This window comes from Gossypium arboreum, chromosome 9 (assembly GCF_025698485.1).
Source record: "Gossypium arboreum isolate Shixiya-1 chromosome 9, ASM2569848v2, whole genome shotgun sequence".
In the NCBI taxonomy this organism is placed as follows: domain Eukaryota; kingdom Viridiplantae; phylum Streptophyta; class Magnoliopsida; order Malvales; family Malvaceae; genus Gossypium; species Gossypium arboreum.
This window is the reverse complement of record NC_069078.1, coordinates 6,575,815-6,593,552: the sequence shown is the minus strand read 5'-3', so window position 1 is coordinate 6,593,552 and position 17,738 is coordinate 6,575,815.

The window sequence follows — 17,738 nt, the reverse complement described above, 5'->3', positions numbered from 1 at the left end:
CAACAACTATAGTATCCAGTGATGAAAAAATGGATTTGACCAAGTTGTGGCATATGCGGTTGGGATATGTTGGTGAGAAATCCTTGCTAATTCTAACAAAGGATTATTGAAAAGTACACAGGCTTGCAAAAGTTAGAATTTTGTGTGCAATGGGTTCTGGGGATGCAAAAAAGATTGAAGTTTGACACTGCTATCCATAATATGAAAGATATTTTAAATTATGTTAATTCAAATGTGTTGATAAGGGAATAATATCTAGGCACTAAGAGAATTTAATAATATAATCAATTATCACGGTTTGATTAAGGAAGATTTTGGATAAAACGCCACACTCTAGGAACCTTCTAAACCTAAAGTGATAAGGTCAACGCTAATGTCACAGCCAATTTCGGTGAAATCGGAACAGTAGTCTCGAGACCACAAATCCGAGCCAAAAATAAAATTTATTTTTATTTTATTATATGGACCGTATTATGTTAGAAATTTCATGTGAAAATTTTGAAAAGAAAATTTTATTGATTATATGTTTAATTACGAGAAGGACCAAATCGCATAAAATGCAAAAGTTGAATTCTAGAAGCTATAAGGATTAAATAACTATGGAATTCAAAACTGGAGGTACTTATATGGTAATTAGACCATCAATAAAAAGTATGTAGATATTTTGGTGACTCATCCATGTAAATTTAAAAAAGGGCAATGACTAAATTGAAAAGTAAAAATATTTAATTAATTAAAAGATGATAAAAAAAAAAAGAAATATCATTTTATTTTATCATCTTCTTACCCAAAAATACATGGAAACCCTAGGAGAGAAAGAAGAAACTTTCATGGCCAAATTGGGTAAGTTTCCTTGGCTCGTTTTTAGTAATTTTGATGTTTTTAAAATCGAGATAACTTAATCTATCTATTTGGGAGATTAATCTGAGAAGTTATCAAATTATGGAAAATGGATCATGGATGTATATGCTGAAAATTAGAAATTTATGGTAGAAAATGAAAGGTTGTTGATAGATAAATAACTTTTACAAAGTGATTTTTGATAAAAACATGATTTAGGGACTAAAATGTAAAGTAGTGAAATTTGATGAAAAATTCTGAATTTTTATGATTTTGGTTAGGCTTGGAATAGGGAGTAAATTGCACAAGTTCCATTTTACGAGCCTAGGGATGAAATTGGAATTTATGAAAAAGTTAGGGGCAAAATGTTAATTTTGCCTAGGACGTAAATTGTGTCCACCTAAATATGAAATATGATAAATTGATGTTAAATTTACTCGTATAGATCCGGATAGACCAAATTCAGAGCTAGAACGAGGAAAGGAGGAAAATGTCAGATTAGTAGATTTATGTACACGAACATTTGTCGAGGTAAGTTCGTGTAACTAAATTGTATATATTTTTATGCTTGAATTTAATGTTGTGTTTGTGAATTATATAAATGCCATAAATATGTCAAATTATCACATACTCGTTATTGCCCGATAAATGAAAGTGCCCGATCAATAATAATGCCCGATAAATGGTAAATGATAAAAATGTTACTTATATGCTTGAAATGAATGTGGAATGTATCTATTTGAATTTTATGTATGATTTAGATGCAGGAAATAATCACATGCTTGTTAATGCTTAAGAAATGTTAAATCAAATTTGAATAAAGGAAGAATCGATGGATAAATGTAATTTCCCGAAATGAATGACGTCCAGCATTTGTTGCTCACATGATTTAGCTCGAACGAGTAATCCTATTGCTTCATTTATAAAAAGATTTAGCCCGGACGGTAATCCAGATCAAGCTCTTTGGAGTATATGTCATAAAAAGGATTTAGTCTGAACTGGTAATCCTATTGTATATATGTGTGGCTCGAGAGTGTACTCTCTAAAATAGTACCTTATGGGTACCATTGGACATGAATTGACGGATCTTGATTCGTAGACCTTAGGTGTAATACCTGTGTATCCATCGATAATCTGAATAAATTCCAACGAGTAAAAACCTTGACATGAAAGGACATGAATAAGAAATGAGTTGTTACACGTAGTTACCTAAAATCCATGAAAATGATGCTACATGACAATTGACATATGAAAACATGAGATGATGATATTTGTACATGGAAATTATTTGATAAATATGTTCATCCTTGATTATAGAGTTGTACAAATTGAGTGTACTACTACTCATGTGACCTTGATATTTCGAATGATAAGAGTAAAGTTCTGACATGAAATAATCTAAGCTCGAGATGAACTATTATGAAATTATACTTGTAATATAAAGAGATGATCTATACATTGTAAGCGAATACATGTTGTGGAAAGTATATGTGCATGGAAACTTGATTGTTGTCGAGCCCATATATGTTTTGATGTTATTATGGAATATATGACTAACAAGGGCAATGAGGATGTGTGTAAGGCTTGAGGTCAAATTGATTGAATTTGCCTCACATAGTTACCTCAAAATAGAATGAATAGTAAGTTAAGTACCATGTTATAAACTTACTAAGCATGTAATGCTTACTTAGTTTTATTTCCCTGTTTTATAGTAAATTGGAAGCTCGGCGGAGATCACTCACACTATCCATCAACCCATGTCGGTACAATATGGTAAATTAATTATGGTTGTAATGGCATGTATAGGATACATTGGCCATATTGGCATATAAATGTTGATGCTTATAATCTAGCCATTGGAATGGCTAGTAATGCTTTGTTTTAATATACTTGTACTATAAAACTATGGTAGCTATGTAACACCCCAAGCCCGGCCTAGACGTTATGGATGAATCTAGCGATGCCATATTGTGATTTTTTTGAAAAACATAATTTCGTTGAAAAAAATCTGTTCTATATAAAACCTCTTTGTGTGATCTTAAATATGAATTAAAAACGCGTAGTTCATATCAAATCTTGCGTCCCAATCAAAAGGTATTTGATTAAAAATAGTTATTCATTTCCAAAATCATTTTATTGCGGAAGCTTTTTAAAACAGTTGCGTACTTGCATTTCCTTTGTAAAAACATTGTTGCTTTTATTAAAACATTATTAACTTTGTAAACAGTTTGTTATTCGTAGAAGCTTTGAAAACGAGTTACGTATTTGTGGCGGTTTCGAAAATGTTTGTCTTTTTGGAAACTCGTGTTTTTCCTACTGCTAGTAGTTGTAAATCACAAATAGATTTGAGTAAAATACCAAAATAAAAAATAAACCCGGGAGGCCTTATTACATAATGAAAAACCCAAAATAAAACCATAATTATAGTATTAAAAGATACCTAAGTCGAGTGGCCACCATTGAGGCCTCCGTCGCATCGATCCGTCTAACTCTAGGGATTTCCTGCACAGTTAACAGGTGGGTGAGTTTATGAAAACTCAGTGTATAGTCCCATAATAGCAATCAATCAGAGTAAACACAAGTTAGGCCTAAGCCCTTTCAGACTCAATTAGGGCCTTAGCCCATTTCGATAACGATAGCGATGCAGGCTGAGCCTTTTCAAGAATAAAGATGTCGGGGGGCCTAAACCTATTACAGTATTAGTACAATATGCAATCAGAAAATCCTACCCAATCCAGCCTCTACACACCATCTCCGTACCAACCTTACACATTATGTGAGGATAAAATCGACCCACCCATCCCAGCACTCCAAGTAGCACTGTTTATGGCACTAAAACAATATTTACAGCAGAGCCACTAGTAATAGGCTTATAGCCTTTCAGTACACTTCCTCCAAAATCATATATCCCACCCCATGCAATGCAACATAATATAAATGTATATACAGTACAAATGGCAAGCTCAAACAGTCATACATCACATAGGGTATATCAGTCATTTACGAAAATAAGGTTCCAGGTGCACTTACCGGCCCAAAAGTAGGTCCACAGTCGTCTTGGGCGATCTGTGCAACCTTAACAGTCAATCGTTGATAATGGGCCTATGACCCATATTACGACTCATGTGGCCCACAGGCTCGTATGGCCCACAAAGCTTAAAAATAGCCTCGGCCCTGTGGTTTACACAGCCTGGCCCAATATTTAGCACATTTCTGTGCGATTTACCCGTGTGGGGCCCATAACCCCATCGGGCACACACGACCCAGTTCCGTTTCGGCCCATGAAATCGTTCATGGCCATCTCATCGATCATACAACCATGTTTTGTCACATGGCCTGCCACACGCCCATGTGGTGTCGACGGTCCCACTTTTCAGCTTTTTGACTTTTTCCATTTTTCGACTAATGACAGTGTTACACAAACCTGTTTACAGAAACATGCACGTAGCCAGTGAGCATTCCAAACCTTGATCCAATCCACAAACATTCAATTAGTCTCGAGGTAATCAAATTAATACTACTCCTTTCCATAACACTTATCCAAAGATCAATTGTCACATACCTTGATTCAAACCCCCAAGCCCTTACACACCTAAACCGTTGATCAAGAATGATTTTTCCCCCTTCTTCGGTTATTATCTGCATACCAACCAAACCTATTAACCTTGATCATATTGCTCGCACAACCGTTTGAACCAAGCGTAAACCACTTACCGAAAATGTAAAACCGATTATAGAAAAGGGAAGTAATCGGTCTATCTCCACAACGAACACCCTATACGACAGAGGTAGAGGCTTAGCACAAACTGCCTCTAGCAAATATCGGTAGCCAAGAATACATCAGATGGAAACTATTAACACGGCAGAAAGAGCAGAGAGGAGAGAATAATTGTGTGCACTTAAACTGAGAGCCAGACTTACCAACACAAAACCGGTGAATAGAATGACTACAGAAACGACGGATAGTAACGAAGGAAAAGTCGGTCATAGTGAGGGTAAGAGAGGTAGGAGTATACGACCAAGTATTATGATTGAGAGAGAGGGAAGATAAGAAGAGAATCGGCTAGCCAAGAAACGATTGAGGGGAGAGGGAGAGAGAGAGGGAGAGGAGAAGGAATCGGTCAAGTATTAGGAGTTAAAAGCTGAAGAATTTGAGAGAGGGGAGTAGAGGTAACATTCAGCCAAGGAGAACAACAAACAAAAGAAAAAGAAAAGAAAGGTACTAGTTGTACCCACAACAATAATAGGTCTCCAAGAGAAAAAATAGTTGGCAAAAACAGAAAACCCAAAATGAAAAGTTTGGCACAATGGGAGAAAATATGAGCTAATATCATCCCAAGCCGAATTCTTGAGAGCCACCAGTTCAAAATCGGCTCCCTCTCCCACCCCTATCCAATTTTGAATTTGGCAACATGCAAATCCCACATTCGGCATGCTACTACCTCTCTCCTCAACCTCCCTTGATTTTCTCCTAAAATCTCTCCTCAAATCCCTCAACCGATCTCAACTACACAGTTCAAACTCCACTCCAACACCCATTATTCTACCTTTAATGAAACACAAACTCTAGCTGTCCAGCACTGCAAAATTTTAATCCCTTCACGCATGCAGGGATTCAAACCTCAGACCTAAGGTATAGATGACACGCCTCTTATCCCCTAAACTAGCAGGCTTTTTTTTTCATGTTTTTCCCCTATTTATTTAAAAGCCTACTGCCTAGAGACAATTCTTATTCCTTTAGAAACAAAATTTTTTGCACCTGCTCAGGCTTGAACCCAAGACTTCTCAGACACTTCCCAACACACTTAAACCACTAAAATAGATGTGCAATTGCGTCATCTTCTAGTACAATTAAACATTTATGTGTTGTCTCCTAACTGTTCCCATACTCAAGACCTAATACTTCTAGGCCCAAAATTCGGGGCATTAGAATTCACCTTTCCTTAAAGAAATTTCATCCCGAAATTTCCAACAATCAGATCAGTCACATAACCCAGATTACACCACTACGCTCCCGCTGCACACTCTAGATCCAAAACAATACCACATTTAACTTGAACGTTTTCAGTACAGTCTATAGATAGACTAGGACAATGCGTTACTCCAGTACTCAGCCACATTAGGGGCACTTCTAGCACCACCCTTAAAAATCTCAGCTCCATTGGATCAGAGTCATCCCGAAACTGATCCACAGCCCATAGTACCAGTACTAGGCCCATAGCACCAGTACTAGGCCCAGCGACCCTTTCTAGAATCTCGCAACATAACTTGGGACAGTGTATCGTCCCCAGCCGTACAGTCATAAAACCCAGCTCGAGCACCCTCACGGCTTCTACTGCGGCCACTTGTATCCCTATCGCGAGTATCTCCGACGTTCATTACCGAATTGTATTTTATCTTTGTAAACAGTTTTATGCAGACTAATTTACAGTTTCGGTGTATATTAACAGATGTTTTATAGAGACAGTATCAAAAGTATAGAGTATTATTTCCGTACAGTGCAGTGTCTATCAGTTTTACTACAGTTTCAGTATACGTTACCTAAGAGTTTGTAGTACTACCTACGGTAGTGTCAGTAATCCTACCTATGACAGTTTCAGTCAAAATAAAAATATAGCTTTCAAAGAGAACTTACAGGATCAGCGTAGAGACTCGGTGTACCACATATTTAGTAAAACAAAAATACTTCAAATTATTTGAAACAGTTCTTTTCAGCAATTTCCAACTTTTAGAAGAAGCCCAAATCCACAGTTGAGTTTTCCAATTGAGCTCTGATACCACTAAATGTAACACCCCAAGCCTGGCCTAGACGTTATGGCTGAATCTGGCGATGTCACATTGCGATATTTTTTGAAAAACATAATTTTATTGAAAAAAATTCGTTCTATATAAAACCTCTTTGTGTGATCTTAAATATAAATTAAAAATGTGTCGTTCATATCAAATCTTCCATCCCAATCAAAAGGTATTTGATTAAAAATCGTTATTCATTTCCAAAATCATTTTATTGCAGAAGCTTTTTAAAACAATTGCGTACTTGCGTTTCCTTTGTAAAAACATTGTTGCTTTTAAAACATTATTAACTTTGTAAACAGTTTTTTATTCGTAGAAGCTTTGAAAACAAGTTACATATTTGTGGCAGTTTCAAAAACGTTTATTTTTTTGAAAACTCGTGTTTTTCCTACTGCTAGCAGTTGTAAATCATAAATAAATTTGAGTAAAATACCAAAATCAAAAATAAACTTGGGAGGCCTTATTGCATAATGAAAAACCCAAAATAAAACCTTAATTATAGTATTAAAAGATAACTAAGTCAAGTGGCCACCACTGAGTCCTCCGTCTTATCGATCTGTCTAAGTCTAGGGATTTCCTACACAGTTAACAGATGGGTGAGTTTACGAAAACTCAGTGTGTAATCCCATAATAGCAATCAATTAGAGTAAACACAAATTGGGCCTCAACCCTTTCAAACTCAATTAGGGCCTTTGCCCATTTCGGTAACAGTAGTAGTCTGGGCCTGAACCCTTTTTAGTAACAGTATTAGTAGGGCCTAAGCCTATTACAGTATCAGTACAGTATGCAATCAGAAAATCCTACCCAATCCAGATTTTATACACCATCTCCGTACCAACCCTACATACCATGTGGGGATAAAATCGGCCCACCTATTGCTACGCTCCAAGTAGCAACAGTTGCAGAACTAAAACGGTATTTGTAGCAGAACTACCAGTAATAGGCTTATAGCCTTTCAGTACACTTCCTCCAAAATCATATATCCCACCCTATGTAATGCAACATAATATAAATGTATATACAATACAAATGGCATACTCAAACAGTCATACATCACATAGGGGTATATCAACCATTTACGGAAATAAGGGTCTAGGTACACTTACCTGCCCAACAGTAGGTCCACACTCATATAACCCGTGCAACCTTAACAGTCAATCGGTGATAATGGGCCCATGGCCCATATTACGGCCCATGTGGTCCACACGCTTATATGGCCCATAAAGTTTAAAAATGGCCTCGGTCGTGTGGTTTACATAGCCTCACCCAATATTTAGCACACTTCTGTGTGATTTACCCGTGTGGGGCCCACAAGCCTATTGGGCCCGTACGGCCCAGTTCTATTTCGACCCATGAAACCGCTAATGGCCATCTCGTCTATCACACAACCATGTTTTGTCACATGGCCTGCCACATGGGTGACCACACGTCCGTGTGGTGTCGACAGTCCTACTTTCTGGCTTTTTAGCTTTTGCCATTTTTCCACTAATGACAGTGTTACACAAACCTGTTTACAGAAACACGCACGTAGACGTTAAGCATTCTAAACCTTGATCCAATCCACAAACATTCAATTAGTCACGAGGTAATCAAATTAATACTACTCTTTTCCATAACACTTATATAAAGATCAATTGTCACATACCTTGATTCGAACCCCTAAGCCATTAAACACCTAAACCGTTGATCAAGAATGATTTTTCCCCTTTCTTCGGTTATTATCTGCAAACCAACCAAACCTATTAACCTTGATCATATTGCTCGCACAACCATTTGAACCAAGCATAAACCACTTATCGAAAACATAAAACCGATTATAGAGAAGAGAAGTAATCAGTCTATCTCCACAACGAACACCCTATGCGATAGAGGCAGAGGATTAGCACAAACCACCCCTAACAAATATCGGTAGCTAAGAATACATTAGATGGAAACTATTAACACAGCAGAAAGAGCAGAGAGGAGAGAATAATTGTGCACACTTAAACTGAGAGCCAGACTTACCAACATAAAATCGGTGAATAGAATGACTAGAGAAACGACAGATAGCAACGAAGGAAAAGTCGATCACAGTGAGGGTAAGAGAGGCAGGAGTATACGACCAAGTATTGTGATTGAGAGAGAGGGTAGACAAGAAGAGAATCTACCAGCCAAGAAACGATTGAGAGGAGAGGGAGAGGGAGAGGAGAAGGAATTGGTTAAGCATTAGGAGTTAAAAGCCGAAGAATTTGAGAGAGGGGAGTAAAGGGAACATTCGGCCAAGGAGAACAACAAACAACAGAAAAAGAAAAGAAAGGTACTAGTTGTGAGCTGAAAGTTGGCAAAATCCAGTTGGCAAAAACAGTTGGCAAAAACAGAAAATCCAAAATGAAAAGTTCGACACAATAGGAGAAAATGTGAGATGATACCATCCCAAGCCTAATTCTTGAGAGCCATCAGTTCCAAAATCGGCTCCCTCTCCCACTCCTATCCAATTTTGAATTTGGCAACATGCAAATCCCACATTCGGTATGCTACTACCTCTCTCCTCAACCTCCCTTGATTTTCTCTTAAAATCTCTCCTCAAATCCCTCAACCGATCTCAACTACATAGTTGAAACTCCACTCCAACACCCACTACTCAGACCTTTAATGAAACACAAACTCTAGCCGTCCAGCACTGCAAAATTTTAATCCCTTTGCGCATGTAGTGATTCGAACCTCAGACCTCAGGTATAGATGACACGCCTCTTATCCCCTAAAACAATAGGCCCTTTTTTGTCATGTTTTTCCCCTATTTATTTAAATGCCTACTACCTAGAGATAGTGCTTATTCCTATAGAAATAAAACTTTTTGCACCTGCTCAGGCTTGAACCCAAAACTTCTCAGACACTTCCCAGAACACTTAACCACTGAAACAGAAGTACAATTGCGTCAACTTCTAGCATAATAACATTTATGTGCTGTCTTCTAACTGTTCCCATACTCAACACCTAATACTTCTAGGCCCAAAATTCGGGGCATTACAAGCTACATATATGTTAAGTAGTTGATCAAATTATGTCTAACTTAAGGACTTAACTAAGGTAAGATTGTAGACATGTATGCATGAAATGATATGCCATGATGAATAATGGAATTTGGTTGATTTGAATAATTGAAATGGTTGGTATTAGATGTGTGTTTCGGATGCAGGTTATGGGTGTGATTTTGGGTGAGAAATAAAGTTAGGAATGGCTTCATTTTGTTCAGACGGGCGTGTGTCTAGTCCGTGTATGACACACGGCTGGGTACATGAGCATGTAGTAAGGTTGCGTGTCCCTTGAACCTTAAATTCGAGAAAGAGAATGCTCAGAATGGAGCACCTGGGCAGAGACACGGGCATGAGTCTCATCCGTATATACTACATTTGGCCGTATGAAACCTACACCTAATTTTGAATTGAATTAATTAACCAACGGCCTAGCACACGGGCGTGTGGCATGGCCGTGTGCACAAGTCGGAGAGTTACATGGGGTCGAACACGACTTGTAGCACGGGCGTGTCCTAAGGTCACAGGGCATATCCCTTGGACCACACGGGCGTGTGAGCCCTGCACATTGGAAAGTTTTTAAAATTTCATGACAAATTCTCAGAGTATCCAATTAAGTCCTAATTCGATTCCAATGGTCATATTGGGCCTCGAGGGTCCATTTAAGGGACGATATAAATAAATATCAGATAATGAATAGTAATTTACATCAAGAACAAACAATCATAAATATATTGAAAAAATAAGTTTTAAATCAAATTCTTATATATATATATGCCTTCTCATTTATATTGTTAAACTTTACATAGGCTACATATATAGGTCGCGTGGTTTGCTAGACTTAAGTTTTAACCCTATGACAGTTGGTATCAAATCCAATCTTCAATTATACAAGTTGACATTTTGAGAGGAGTAAACGAAAAGATTGAGCCAATAGAGACCCTTGGGTGGCTAGAAAAACTAGTCGATCGAGAGATATGTTGTCAACTTTAGATGATAGGGTGCTCAACTTGAGGGTTTCATAGGTGATATGAAGGAGACCCTCGAGGAAGTTGATGGGCATACTACAGTGCTAAAATTGAGGCAAAACCAGCTCAAGAAAAAATAGAAAAGACCCTTAGTGATAATATGGATTCGATGCAAGAGGTCCTCAACACTGTTATGAGTAAGCTAACTGAGGAAGAGGATGCCTTCGAGGCTATGGTATTGTTTTGGAAGGAACAGATTGATGAGCTCAAGGGGAAACTCAATATTTGTAAAGTTGCTTTGGGAAATGGGGTATTTACTATGGCACCGTAGCTTAAAGTAGATGTCCCAATGCCGAAAGAGTTCAATAGGACGAGGTCCGGAAAGGATGTAGATAAATTCTTGTGGGAAATGGGGCAATACATTTGTGCCAAAAGCATCATGGACTATACTACCAAGGTAAATATTGAATCCATATTGATTTCAATTTGTTATGGTGGCATTGTAGGTCTATAGATAAAATATGAGGTGGTACCGATATTAGGATTTGAGAAGAGTTCTATAGAGAATTCAAGGGGTAGTTTTACCTGAAGTATGTTGAGGATAAGGCTCAAGCTAACTTGCAATGGCTTATGCAACATCATACTATTAGGGAATATGTGCAGGAGTTTAGTGAGCTAATGCTCTAGATTTTTAATGTGGGTGAGAAGAAGGCATTTTTCTCCTTCATGGATAGGCTGAAGCCTTGGGCGAAGCAAGAGTTGCAATGTCAAGGAATAAAGGAACTTTCCAAAGCAATGACTGTAACGGAGTCCTTAATCGAGCTTATTTTAAGGAAAAATAAGTTCAAGTCTTTCGAGCCCAATGAGAAGAGAAATGGTAAGGAAGATGAAGAAAGATAGGTAAAAAATAACAACGACAATAGTGGTAATGGAAAACCACATAATGGGAAGTGGAAGCCTAACAACAAACTAAATGGGCAAGTGAGATGTTTCATTTGTGAAGATCCACAAATTGTAAGGGACTATCCGAAATGATCTGTGCTTTTTGCCTACAGTATGTTCTGTTGAAGCTAAGAGGATTAGAGAGAGTGAGAAAAAGCTAGTGCAGTGCTTTTTGTGTTGTGGTCTGCATAGGATGCAATATTGTCCAAAGTGATTCAAGATATCTGCAAGCAATAAAGATGAAGTGAAGCCTATTAAGAATAAGGTATAGAAGCTTGGATCAATAATACTCAATTATGCTAAGGTGAAGAGCGATTGCAAAAAGAAAGGGTTGATATTTGTAGACATTAACATTGTAAGCCAAAAGAGAAGTGCTCTGGTTGATACAGAGGCATCAGATTTGTTCTTATCAAAGAAATTTGTGGGAAAAATTGACCTCTCAAATTGTGAATCAACTAATAGGATCAAGATGGTTAATTCCAAAAATGTCCTAATTGTGGAAGTAACATAAAGAGTTGAGTTACAAATCAACGATTGGAAAGCCAAGAAAGACTTTGAGGTAATTCACTTAGATGATTATAACTTTGTTATTGGCTTGAATTTCCTTGATTAGATTAGTGCTCTATTGGTTCCTTTTGACAATTACATATATACCTGGATACTCATCAATGAAAATGTGTGGTGCAGGTGAGTCTTGATGACAAGGGTGGAACTAAAGTATTGTAGGCAATCAACCTAACCAAGGATGTTCCAAGTGGTAAAAATATTAACTTGGTAGATCATAATGCTAAGAGAGGCCTTTTGGAAATGCTAGAGATACGAAAAACAGATGGGAAACCTATTGAGTTATCAATGGGGCTACCACCTATGAGAGATATGGATTGTGCATCAGACTTTAGGGAAAAAATCGTGATGCAAATTGGGCAAATAGAATGAATAAATGCAACAAGCGAGGTACATCTCAAACACATATGTAGTATTTTATATTATGACTTATTGTTGGCTTGAAAAAGACACATGGCCTTTTTAGAGTTTTGAAATGGATAAGCCAAGGGGCTTACAAAATAGAGTTAACAATAATACTCAAGGTTAACCCAGTGTTCAATGTGTGTGTGTCGAAGCCTATTTGTACGGATCAAGAGGATATCGGTGGAGGCAAGTCACAATGGGGGGAAGTAAGAGCAATGGTTTCTTATGATCAAAGATGTATAAGAGAGAAATATAGTTCGAGTTAGATGATACGGAGACATAAGCTGAGGTAGATGTTCCAAGGGTCGATAGAAAGACAAGTTGGGAATCAGCCAATACATCAAAACCATTTCGAGGTGAGTCAAGCTAGTGTCATTCTGACAATATGACAAAGGCATCGTGAGAATGGGTAGGGGAGAATGTCACAAGTCACGGATCAAAACTCATGACCATTGCGCATAGAACATCCATGGTGGTCAACTAATTAAATGATGCTCATTTGACCTATTTGAATTGACCCGACACTTGGTACATATAGAGAAGTTCATCTACTTGAAGCCTTGGTGGCCTAGTGAAACACCCCAATAAAACTAGAGTTACCAAGGTAATTAATGTGAATTATAAAGGGTAAATATGTATAGAGTTTAAATCCTTTAAGACTCTCATCTTGTAGATAGACACTAGTTTAGTCGATGTAATTCAATTTGTATTGTTGGATCTGGGGGAGCTCAACTATAAATAAAGCCCTTCTCTCATCATTTTTATTCATCCCACTTAATCCCATTTTATTCAATTATTCTTAAGTTAAAGAATATATTGAGAGCATTTACTCAAACATTTGGTGTGAGTTACTTTCTTGTGGCTTTTCAATTCTCTCGTTGCTCTTTCCTTTCGCGTTCATGTCCGCTATATTTTTCTGTGCCTTAGAGAATTTCTAGGAGAATTTTCACGTTTCGAGTGTTAGGCTGACATAAGCCTATACGAAAAAAAGAAATCACCTAAGGCCGCACGTTTTGATAGACTTAAGTTCTAGCCCTATGACACTAGTGTGTGTTCGGCCAAACAACTTATAAGAAGTTAGAGTTGTATATACACATAATCTTGGTAAAGCACATTGGCAAAATATGAAATGGGTTCTATGTTATCTTCTAAAAACTGTAGATGTTGGTTTAATCTTTGAACACGAGAAAATGCTGTTGGAAAAATGAGTTTGGAAAATGCAGCAAAAAATAAATTTAGGGAAAAACCAGAGTTTTAATTTTTTTTTTCAAAACAAGATCTTGGTTGTGATATCTAAAGTAATAAACACTTAATCAAAATTGTACCTTTTCTATTCGTCTAAGATGAGCGCTTCGACGGAGTAGTCTTCTCCACCGGGCTTGCTTCGAATCAGAAAATTTTTCACAAAATTTACTAGTAGAGTAAGTTTGCAATTTCTCTAAACTTTTGAGTCAAGTTGTAAATTAGAAAAATATCTCTAGATATTTTTTGGAATAATCTCTTTAGAGAAATTTCTCTTTACAACTCTCTATTGAATTCAAGTGTGTGTAAATAATGACCAAAGGTTCTCTTTATGTAGGGAGAGTTTAGAAAGTTCAACTATAATTATATTTAATCACTTTAATATTAAATTAATATAATATTTATCAGGATAAATATTAGATTACATTTAATATTAAAACTTATTAAATAATAAAATGTTTATCTACAAGATAAACATTAAACTAAATTTAATATTAAGATAATCACTTTAATATTAAATTAATAAAAAACTATTAAGATAAGTATTAAATTAAATTTAATATTAAACTATTAAAATAATATTATTTTTAGAATAATTAATCTGAAATCAAATTCCCCGGTAGAATTCCAGTAGGAGTGTAACTCTTCTATTGCTCAACCATTGACAACGAACCGTCGTCGGCCATCAGGACGCCACCGTTGCAACCATCGGCATCGCCGTATCCTGTGATGCAGGTGTGACATACTTACGACACCCTAAGCCGGTTTGGCTGCTGCCAATTCAGCCAGGGTCAGTGACGACCCGACCTGTCTGATTTAGCCACCAGTTGGACCATCAGCCTGGTCTTATATACGAGGCCCAATTCGACCAGTTTTGGGGTCTTGGTCTTAATTTTGGGCTCCAGGACCCAATTTCAGATGTGAAGTCTAATTTCCAAGTACCCATTGGGCCAATCGTCTAAGTTGAAAATTAACTTCCAAAAATATCATATTAATTTTAATTAATTTGATTAATTTAATTTTACTTTATCAAAATTAATTTTTCCAAAAATTACTTAGATTTTTCCAAATTAAATTTTCAAGAAATTTCTTAAATCAAATTCTCTAGTTGAACAATTCTCACGACTACCTAATTTAATTTCGCATTCAATAAATTGACTTAATTAAATTATTCCCAAATTCATAAAATTTTCTTTTGATTCAAATCCAGTTCGATCTAGCTTTTTTTGAGCTAGCGGAGGAACCAATTGGACATATACAATTAGGCTCTAGTGACTGCAATTATGTCCAAAAGCATCGTTCTGATAATTCGCAATTACTTAATCATGGATTTAGTCCACTAGAAATACCATGATTGAAAACTCCTTGTTGTATACTCTTTACGAAAACAATTCATCCAACTGCTTTGTCTAATAACCTCATCATCTATGTGTTACCCTCATATGATATCCTTGGTTCCTTTGAGTTAAATCCGTTCACTCAATACAATCTTATTTTATCTCATTTTCACCATTGTGTCTTCTTAATGATTAATATGATTACTGTCAACAAATGGCTATCATAAATTTCTCGTTTGAGAACTAGCAACCGGTGGCCACGTTCTATATTCATCAATCCACACAATGCCAATGAGAGGATATCATTAACTCTTTAACTGAGCTATGAATTCCATTTTTGATAGTAAATCTATGCCATACACAAGTCATGTACCCAACATACTGACTATGGGCTCGATCATCTTTAAAGCATAAGCCTCCACTTATATCAAAGCACATGAATTACATACGCATGGTCAGTGACTAACTCAGGATTTAGGTAAATCACACCATGAACATCACAAGTGACTTAATTCATAAACAGATTCAGAATTAATTCATCTTAGGTCCAATCCAATGTATCATTCTACCAATGAATACATCTATGTCTCTACTCATGGAATCAATTGTTTCGATAGCCAAGACTAGTCATCTCCCTAATTGAAATTGTAGATGACATAATAATCCTTCTCAGTTTTTTAATAAAATGCTCACTTTGATTCTTTTACGGGATTACAGACTTATTTAGATTATCTATTGAAGTAATTTGTCTTTCTGGCAATGTAAACGTTCTTTACAATGCCACTTATCTTCAGTTTGAACTTTAGACAATCAATAAGATAATATTTTCTTCTCAAAATTTCGCTATGCATGGAAAATATAAAATATATAATAGTGAAATGTGAAATTAATTTTATTTATTCATCGTTCAAATAAATATAAAATAGTTACATGGTTACTACAATATAAGCATATTTCCCAACAAATGCTTGGTGAGTGTTTAGTTGGGTATGTTAATTTCGATTATACAGGTGATCTGGATAAACATTGATCTACTACTGGGTATTTATTTACTCTTGCTAAATCCCTAGTAAGTTGGAAGTCTACCTTACGATCTATAGTAGCCTTGTCAACAATAGAGGTAAATTATATGACCATTTCAAAAGCTGTTAAATAGGACGTATATAATTGTATTGTATGTACTTGAATTACGAAATTGTGTTGTGTGAGAGTATTTTGAATTGTTTACAAATTGGTACATAAGGTGAGTAATGGATTAAATTCTAAAGAAAAAATGTACGTGTTAAATGTGCTCGAAAAAATGAAAGGAATCGATAGGATACAATTGGCATGCCAATAGGGTTTAGTTGTATGCTGTACGAGATATCTATAAAAGATAATATAGTGTATACGATTGTATGGAGATATCACTAATTGTACTAAAATCCAACATTTGTTGTGGATTATCGAGTTATGTCTCTATGGAGACCTTGGTGTGGTGGAGGGATTTACTGTTATATGATATATATGTGCCTATAGGCCTTGCACTTTGGTGCCTTAGTGTGGTGTAGTTATTACCCTTACGAGCAACCTGTTGTGGTGTAGTGTCCCACGTATCCATTCATTATAGTTCATCAGGTTAAAAAACTAAAGAAAATGGAAATGACTAAATAATAATATGTTCTTTGATGTGATATGTTTATACGATGATGGATTAATGTTAATGGTATATAGTTGACTACTCTATTGTACGGTAATGAATCGAAAGAGCATGCAAATATGAAATGATATGTCATATCCCAAAAATAGGGTTAGAAGAAATTGGGTTTGTGAAACCAAGATTGCTCATTCCCTGATTTTTGAGTTAAGATTATGAAAATTGTATCAAGTGAATTAATCTGGTTTAGTGGTTGAGAGATGTGAGTAGTGTATGTGAGGTTCTGGGTTCTAATCCTTCCCTTGAATTTTTTCCTAAACCTCTATCTTTGAACTTGTAGCTTATATATTATTTTTGCTTAATTGATGTCAAGAATGAGTCTACTAGTATAGCGGTAAGGCTTCAGCTTACTTAAGGGCCTTGAGTTTGAATCTTGTTATGCACAAGTGGAAATTATTTTAGTTTTTAACTCTGGGGAAAATCTGATTAATCAGATTTAGTGGGAATTATTGGGGATATGGGTGGCTTTAAAAAATTATTATTATTATTATTTCCCCTACAAAATTCCTCTTTTACAACCGTCTACACTTTTTCCCAATTTTTTCTTTCATGTTAATTTTTTGGTGTTGTTTAAATTAATCTGACATTTTCTTTTCCCAAAATATTCCGTCTTCTTTTCTCTATTTTGATATTTGCAAAAATTCCCTCTCTTCTCTATTTTGTTTCCAATTCTTATTATGGAGACTCTATTTTTTTGCTAACCCTTGTACTGTGAGTTTTGGACGAGAGCTAGCGGGTTCATCATTGTGTAAGTGTCATTCACGTTCTTTTCTTTTTATTTTTCCCGTAGTATGTTATTTATTTTTCTAGTTTTCTGTAAGATGGATGGTCCTAGTACGTCTTTAGTTTTGTTTTGATCATTAATGGCCTCTTATAAGTGAGTATTATTTTAACATTTACTTATTCAGTGTATAGTGGGCTTTAGAAAATACTGCTGTAA